A 9,591-nucleotide genomic window follows, 5' to 3' on the forward strand; every position below is an offset into this window, starting at 1 on the left:
ATTGAGAACGAATACAGGGTCATCAATTTCTATGCATCTCCCCACTGAGTTGCGATCATGGCACTCGATTTGAGACTGGCGCTTGCCCTCAACAATGTCTGGCAGGTCTGGATGAATGAGGGACAGCAGCATTTTAAGCGTGCATTTCATGAGTAGTTCCGCGGGCGGGACTCCCGTGAGCGAATGCGGGCGGGACCTATAGGCCAGCAGGGGGCACGATAGGCGGTACTGAAGAGAGGGTCATTAAATCCAAAGCATGCCCTGTTTTATAACTTGAATCGCAAGTTCCGCCTGGCCATTGGAAGCCGGCTTGAACGGTGCTGTCCTGACGTGTTTGATCCCATTACCCGACATAAACTCCTGGAATTCATAGCTAGTGAAACACGGGCCATTATCACTAACCAGGATGCTCAGCAAGCCGTGGGTCACAAAGACCGTACGCAGACTTTCCACAGTGGTGGAGGTCGTGCATGAATTCAATATGATGCACTCAATCCATTTCGAGTATGCATCGACAACAATCAGGAAAATTTTTCCCATGAACGGGCTCGCGTAGTCTACGTGAATATGTGACCATGGCCTGGTGGGCCAGGGCCACGAGCTGAGTGGGGCCTCCCTGGGGGCATTTCCCAGCTGAGCACACGTTGTGCACCTGCGAACCCAGTGTTCCAGGTCTGAGTCAATTCCCGGTCACCATACATGTAACCGGGCAATGGCCTTCATTAGCACGATGCCTGGGTGGTTCCCTGATGAATGCTTCCCTTCCTTTCTGGGGCATGACTACCCGGCTGCCCCATAGCAGGCAGTCGGCTTGGATGGAGAGCTTGTCCATCCGTCTGTGAAACGGCCTGACCTCCTCGGGGCACGCTCCGTGTGCGGGTGCCCAATCCCCGGTCAGGACACATTTCTTTATCAGGGATAGGAGGGGATCTCTGTTGATCCAGATTTTGATCTGGCGGGCTATGCCAGGGGAGCCTGCGGTGTCGAAAGTCTCAATGGCCATGACTTTCGCCGTGCTTTGTTCCGACGCCCCCTCGATGGTCGCCAGTGGGAGCCTGCTGAGCGCGTCAGCATAATTTTCGGTGCCTGGCCGGTGCCGTATGGTGTAGTCATACGCAGCCAGTGTGAGGGCCCACCGCTGTATGCGAGCTGACGCATTGGCATTGACAGCCTTGCTGTCGGACAACAGGGATGTTAACGGTTTGTGGTCCGTTTCTAACTCGAACCTTCTGCCGAAAAAGGTACTGGTGCATCTTTTTCACCCCGTAGATACATGCGAGTGCTTCCTTTTCAACCATCCTATATCTCCGTTCTGCTTGGGAGAGTAACCTGGAGGCATAAGCCACAGGTTGGAGTTGGCCCTCATCATTACTCTGCTGCAACACGCACCCAACCCCATAGGATGATGCATCACATGTCAAAACCAGTTTCTTACAGGGGTTGTACAAGGTCAACAGCTTGTTAGAACAAAGAAGATTCCGCGCCCGATTGAAAGTCCGTTCTTGACAGTCCTCCCAAAACCATTCACAACCCTTACACAGGAACACGTGCAGCGGCTCCAACAATGTGCTTAAGTTCGGCAGAATGTTCCCGAAGTAGTTCAATAGTCCCAGAAACGACTGCAACTCCGATGTGTTGCCAGGCCTGGGCGCACGACAGATCGCCTCTGTTTGGAATTCGGTCGGCTGGATCCCGCCTGCGGCAACCCTCCTGCCCAAAAACTCGACCTCTGGGGGCAAAAACACACACTTGGACTTCTTTAGTCGCAAGCCTACCCGGTCCAGTTGGCGTAGCACCTCCTCCAGGTTGTGGAGGTGTTCCTCGGTGTCTCGACCCGTGATTAAGATGTCATCTTGGACTACGATTGTTCCAGGGATGGATTTAAGCAAGCTTTCCATGTTCCTCTGGAAGATATCGGCCGCTGAACAAATGCCAAACGGACACTTGTTGGAAACGAATAGCCCCTTGTGCGTTGTGATGGTGGTCAGAAGCTTGGATTCTTCAGCCAGTTCCTGAGTCATGTAGGCTGAAATGAGGTCCAACTTGGTGAACAGCTTGCCACCTGCCAGCGTGGCAAAAAGATCCTCTGCTCTCGGAAGCGGATATTGGTCCTGTAGTGACACTCGGTTGATGGTGGCCTTGTAGTCGCCACAAATCCTGACCGAGCCATCCGCTTTAAGGACAGGAACGATGGGGCTTGCCCAGTCGCTGAATTCAACAGGGGAAATTATGCCCTCTCTTAGCAGCCTCTCCAACTCACTCTCAATTCTCTCACACATCACATACAGCACGGCTCTGGCTTTGTGGTGCACTGTTCTGGCATCCGGGGTGGTGCGTATCACTACTTTGGTGCCTTAAAGGTCCCGACACCTGGTTGAAAAAGTGGCTCGAATTTCTGTAGCATGAACTTCGCTCCACAGATGAAATGGTGTGTACATCCCCCCATTTCCAGTTCATCTCGGCTAGCCAGCTCCTCCCCAAGAGCGCGGGATCATTCCCCGGGACAATCCAGAGTGGCAGCCGGTTCTCTGATCCATTGTGTGTGACCACCAAGTTTGCACTGCCGAGTACTGGGATGATCTCTCTGGTGTACGTCCGTAGCTGCGTGTCAATGCGTTACAGTTTGGGCCTATTAGCTTTGAGTGGCCATAGTTTTTCAAATTGTTGGGCACTCATAAGTGATTGGCTGACTCCTGTGTCCAGCTCCATGCATATCGGGATGCCATTTAATAGAACTTTCATCATCATAGGTGGCGTTTTGGTATACAAGCTGTTGACGAATGCCACATGAACCCGCTGGACTTCAGCATCCATAGCTTTTCCCCAAGCATCACCCTGCCTTGCAGACCCTTCGTCTGGTTCCTCTGCCTCTTAAACTAACCTTGCTACGGGCTTTCTGCACATTCTGGACAGAAGTACACTGAAGTTACAGTTTCTACAGATAAATTGTTGAAACCTACAGGTTTTCGCAGCATGACTGCGACCGCACTTCCAACATGAGCTGAGTTTTTTGTGAACAAAGGAACTGTTAACAGGCATTCCTCTCTGATTGTCTCTTTGATTACTCCTGAGCACTCTGTTGCTGAGTGTCAATGGTCCCATCCCGGGACGCATTGTCTCTTGTGACGGCGTGAATTGCCAATCCCCCTGCCATTGTCTCTGTTGCTGGCCCACCCGAGAGCCTGTTGCTGCCTGGGCGGTGTCGAATTGCCCTTGCCTGCCTGCGGGGTTCTGAGTCTCATTTACAATGTTAACTCCCTGGTCCATCGCCACATTGGAACCAGGGCTGCGTGCATAAATTATCTTTGCCTCCTCTTCCCTTACCATGAAGGTCTGAGCTATCAGTGTTGCCCTTTCCAAAGTCAAGTCCTTGGTCTCAATAAGCTTCCTGAAAATCCCGACCTGACCAATGCCCTCAATGAAGAAATCCCTTAACATCTTCCCCCTGCAGGCGTCTGTGAACTTACAGAGGCTGGCCAAACGCCGAAGGTCCGCAACAAAGTCCGACCTGCTTTGTCCCTCCCGACGCCGGTGTGTATAGAACCGGTGCCCGGCCATGTGTATACTGCTCACCGGTTTGAGGTGCTCACCGATCAGAGTGCTGAGCTCTTCAAAGGACTTGTCCGCCGGCTTCTCGGGTGTGAGCAGGTCTTTTATCAGAGCATACATCTTGGATCCACAGCTGGTCAGTAGATGCGCCCTCCGCTTGCCAGCCGCTTCCTCTCCCAGCAAATCCTTCGTGACAAAGCTCTGCTGGAGCCTCTCAATGAAATCGTCCCGCTCCTCACCAACACAGTACTGTTCCTCTGTGCTACCAGTGGCCATCCTCGTGGGTCGTTGATTCCCGTTTCTCGTCGCCAAATGTAATGTCCTTATACCTTACGTTAGAATCACACGAGGCATGTACTGCAGACAAGGTCACTACGTGACCTGAACCTTTATTACCAGGACCAAGAAGTGCTGTCCCTGCATGGGACCTCCCTTTATATACCTGGATGACCAGGTGAGGAGTGTCTCCCACAAATTGACCCCCTGTGGTCAAAGTGTGCATTACTCAGGTGTATACAGTGTACAGTGTTGTTACATAAAGGTTACAGTTATGTGAAGGTTACAAACATGACAGTCACACTTTACTTCGAGCTCACAGTATCCAGTCAGACTCTTTATTCATACGTAACAGACTGGATAGGTTAGATGCATGAAGAATGTTCCCGATGTTGGGGAAGTCCAGAACCAGGGGTCACAGTCTAAGGATAAGGGGTAAGCCACTTAGGACCGAGATGAGGAGAAATTTCTTCACTCAGAAACATAGAAACATACAAACATAGAAAATAGGTGCAGGAGTAGGCCATTCGGCCCTTCGAGCCTGCACCACTATTCAATAAGATCATGGCTGATCATTCACCTCAGTACCCCTTTCCTGCTTTCTCTCAATACCCTTGATCCCTTTAGCCATCAGGGCCATATCTAACTCCCTCTTAAAATATCCAATGAACTGGCATCAACAACTCTCTGCGGTACGGAATTCCACAGTTGACAACTCTCTGAGTGAAGAAGTTTCTCCTCATCTCAGTCCTAAATGGCTTACCCATTACCCCTTATCCTTAGATTATGTCCCCTGGTTCTGGACTTTCTCAACATCGGGAACATTCTTCCTGCATCTAACCTGTCCAGTCCCGTCAGAATTTTATATGTTTCTATGAGATCCCCTCTCATTCTTCTAAACTCCAGTGAATAAAGGTCCGGTTGTTCCAGTCTCTCCTCATATATCAGTCCTGCCATCCCTGGAATCAGTCTAGTGAACGTTCGCTGCACTCCCTCAATAGCAAGAACGTCCTTCCTCAGATTAGGAGACCAAAACTGAACACAATATTCCAGGTGAGGCCTCACTCAGGCCCTGTACAACTGCAGTAAGACCTCCCTGCTCCTATACTCAAATCCCCTAGCTATGAAGGACAACGTACCATTTGCCTTCTTCACCGCCTGCTGTACCTGCATGCCAACTTTCAATGAATTATGACACGCAGGTTTCGTTGCACCTCCCCTTTTCGTAATCTGCCACCGCTCAGATAATATTCTGCCTTCGTGTTTTTGCTACCAAAGTGGATAACCTCACATTTATTCACATTATACTGCATCTGCCACGTGTTTGCCCACTCACCTAACCTGTCCAAGTCACCCAGTAGCCTTTTAGCATCCTCCTCACAGCTCACACCGCCACCCAGCTTCGTGTCATCTGCAAACTTGGAGATATTACACTCAATTCCTTCATCCAAATCATTAAAGTACATTGTAAATAGCTGGGGTCCCAGCACTGAGCCCTGCGGCACTCCACTAGTCACTGCCTGACATTCTGAAAAGGACCCATTTATCCCGACTCTCTGCTTCCTGTCTGCCAACCAGTTCTCTATCCACATCAGTACATTACCCCCAATACCATGTGCTCTGATTTTGCACACCAATCTCTTGTGTGGGACCTTGTCAAAAGCCTTTTGAAAGTCCAAATACACCACATCCACTGGTTCTCCCTTGTCCACTCTACTAGTTACATCCTCAAAAAATTTCAGAAGATTTGCCAAGCAGGATTTCCCTTTCATAAATCCATGCTGACTTGGACCGATCCCGTCACTGCTTTCCAAATGTGCTGCTATTTCATCTTTAATAATTGATTCCAACATTTTCCCCACTACTGATGTCAGGCTATCTGGTCTATAATTACCTGTTTTCTCTCTCCCTCCATTTTTAAAAAGTGGTGTTACATTAGCGACATTAGTTACATTAGACTGTTGGAAAATGATCACCAATGCATCCACTATTTCTAAGGCTATTTCCTTAAGTACTCTGAGATGCAGATGATCAGGCGCTGGAGATTTGTCAGTCGTTCATCCCATCAATTTCCCAAACACAATTTCCCGCCTAATAAGGATTTCCTTCAGTTCCTCCTTCTCACTAGACCCTCGATCCCCTAGTACTTACGGAAGATTATTTGTGTCTTCCTTCGTGAAGACAGAACCAAAGTATTTGTTTAACTGGTCCACCATTTCTTTGTTCCCCATTATAAATTCACCTGAATATGACTGCAAGGGACCGACTTTTGTTTTCACTAATCTTTTTCTCTTCACATATCTATAGAAGTTTTTGCAGTCAGTTTTTATGTTCCCAGCAAGCTTCCTCTTATACACTATTTTCCCCCTCCTAATTAAACCCTTTGTCCTCCTCTGCTGTATTACAAAATTCTCCCAGTCCTCAGGTTTGCTGCTTTTTCTGGCCCATTTATATGCCTCTTCCTTGGATTTAACACTATCCTTAATTTCCCTTATTAGCCACGGTTGAGCCACCTTCCCCGTTTTATTTTTACTCCAGACAGGGATGTACAATTGTTGAAGTTCATCCATGTGATCTTTAAATGTTTGTCATTACCTATCCACAGTCAACCCTTTAAGTATTACTCGCCAGTCTATTCTAGCCAATTCACATCTCATACCTTCGAAGTTATCTTTCCTTAAATCAGGACCATGGTCTCTGAATTAACTGTGTCACTCTCCATCTTAATAAAGAATTCTACCATATTATGGTCACTCTTCCCCAAGGGCTTTGCACAACAAGATTGTTAATTAGCCCTTTCTCATTACACAACACCCAGTCTAGGATGGCCAGCCCTCTAGTTGGTTCCTCGACATATTGGTCGAGAAAACCATCCCTAATACACTCCAGGAAATCTTCCTCCACCGCATTGCTACCAGTTTGGTCAGCCCAATCAATATGTAGATTAAAGTCGCCCATGATAACTGCTGTACCTTTATTGCACACATCCCTAATTTCTTGTTTGATGCTGTCCCCAACCTCACTACTACTATTTGGTGGCCTGTACACAACTCCCATTACTGTTTTCTGCCCTTTGGTATTCCGTAGCTCCACCCATACAGATTCCACATCATCCAGGCTAATGTCCCTCCTTACTATTGCATTAATTTCCTCTTTAACCAACAATGCCAACACTCCTCCTTTTCCTTTCTGCCTATCCTTCCTAAATGTTGAATACCCCTGGATGTTGAGTTCCCAGCCTTAGTCACCCTGGAGCCTTGTCTGTGTGATGCCAATTACATCATATCCATTAACTGCTATCTGCGCAGTTAATTCATCTACCTTATTCCGAATACTCCTCGCATTGAGGCACAGAGCCTTCAGGCTTGTCTTTTTAACACCCTTTGACCCTTTAGAATTTTACTGTAATGTGGTCCTTTTTGCTTTCTGCCTTAGGTTTCTCTGCCCTCCACTTTTACTTTTCTTCTTTCTATCTTTTGCTTCTGACTCCATTTTGTTTCCCTCTGTCTCCCTGCATAGGTTCCCATCCCCCTGCCATATTAGTTTAACTCCTCCCCAGCAGCACTAGCAAACACTCCCCCTAGGTCATTGGTTCTGGTCCTGCCCAGGTGCAGACCGTCCGGTTTGTACTGGTCCCACCTCCCCCAGAACCGGTTCCAATGCCCTAGGAATTTGAATCCCTCCCTTCTGCACCACTGCTCAAGCCATGTATTCATCTGAGCTATCCTGCAATTCCTACTCTGACTAGCACGTGGCACTTGTAGCAATCCTGAGATTACTACTTTTGAGGTCCTACATTTTAATTTAGCTCCTAGCTCCCTAAATTCGTCTTGTAGGACCTCATCCCGTTTTTTACCTAGATCCTTGGTACCTATATGCACCACGACAACTGGCTGTTCACCCTCCTTTTTCAAAATGTTCTGCACCCGCCCCGAGACATCCTTGACCCTTGCACCAGGGAGGCAACATACCATCCTGGAGTCTCGGTTGCGGCCATAGAAACATCTATCTATTCCCCTTACAATAGAATCCCCTATCACTATCGCTCTCCCACTCTTTTTCCTTCCCTCCTGTGCAGCAGAGCCACCCACGGTGACATGAACTTGGCTGCTGCTGCTCTCCCCTGATCAGTCATCCCCCTCAACAGTACCCAAAGCGGTGTATCTGTTTTGCAGGGGGATGACCGGAGGGGACCCCTGCACTATCTTCCTTTCACTGCTCTTCCTGTTGGTCACCCATCCCCTATCTTGCTGTGTGACCTTTACCTGCGGTGTGACCAACTCACGAAAAGTTCTACTCACGACATCCTCAGCATCGCGGATCTCCAGAGTAAATCCACCCGCAATTCCAGTGCCACAATGTGGCCCATCAGGTGCTGCAGGTGGATGCATTTCCCGCAAATGTAGTTGTCAGGGACACTGGAAGCGTCCCTGAGTTCCCACATAGCACAGGAGGAGTATAACTTAACCCTTAGATAAACTTAATTTGACAACAACAATGCTAAAAGTTTACTTACTGATGAAGAAAAGAAAAAGAAAAACTACTCACCAATCACCAGCCAATCACTTACCCCCTTGGCTGTGACGTCACCTTTCGATTTCTTTCTACTTCTTTACCTTCTCACCCTGCTGCAGTTCGTGAGGCCTACAGAAGGCCCAACAGGAGCATCGGGAGGCCAGCGGGGTAATCGGGAGGCGGAGCGGCAGTTCGTGATGCCTACAAAAGGTAAAAAACGGGATGAGGTCCTACAAAACGAATTTAGGGAGCTAGGAGCGAGGCTAGCCTCCCGACTCCCCGCTGGCCTCCCGACACTCCTGTTGGGCCTTTTGTAGGCCTCACGAACTGCTGCTCCGCCTCCCAACTCCCCTCAGAGAGTTGTTAACCTGTGGAATTCTCTACCGCAGAGAGTTGTTGCTGCCAGTTCATTGGATATATTCAAGACGGAGTTAGATATGGCCCTTACAGCTAAAGGGATCAAGGGGTATGGAGAGAAAGCAGGAAAGGGGTACTGAACAAATGATCAGCCATGATCTTATTGAATGGTGGTGCAGGCTCGAAGGGCTGAATGGCCTACTCCTGCACCTATTTTCTCTGTTTCTATGTTTCTATAATGCTGCTTATGTTCTTTGAAGGGGCGGGTGCTCGATTTAGTTTTATTTGTGGGTTTTGGGAGCTGTTTGAGGGATGTGTGAAAAATAAACTGTTACTTTGACCGTCTCCTTCAGCCTCTGATGTGTGACTGTGGACTTATGACGGAGATGTGGCATTATCATGGCACAATGTGTGGACATTAGTTGCATCCCTCAGAACTCTCCCGGAGGATAGAAACATAGAAACATAGAAACATAGAAAATAGGTGCAGGAGTAGGCCATTCAGCCCTTCTAGCCTGCACCGCCATTCAATGAGTTCATGGCTGAACATGAAACTTCAGTACCCCCTTCCTGCTTTCTCGCCATAACCCTTGATCCCCCGAGTAGTAAGGACTTCATCTAACTCCCTTTTGAATATATTTAGTGAATTGGCCTCAACTACTTTCTGTGGTAGAGAATTCCACAGGTTCACCACTCTCTGGGTGAAGAAGTTTCTCCTCATCTCGGTCCTAAATGGCTTACCCCTTATCCTCAGACTGTGACCCCTGGTTCTGGACTTCCCCAACATTGGGAACATTCTTTCTGCATCTAACCTGTCTAAACCCGTCAGAATTTTAAACGTTTCTATGAGATCCCCTCTCATTCTTCTGAACTCCAGTGAATACAAGCCCAGTT

Source organism: Pristiophorus japonicus, chromosome 20 (genome assembly GCF_044704955.1).
Source record: "Pristiophorus japonicus isolate sPriJap1 chromosome 20, sPriJap1.hap1, whole genome shotgun sequence".
Classification (NCBI taxonomy): Eukaryota; Metazoa; Chordata; class Chondrichthyes; family Pristiophoridae; genus Pristiophorus; species Pristiophorus japonicus.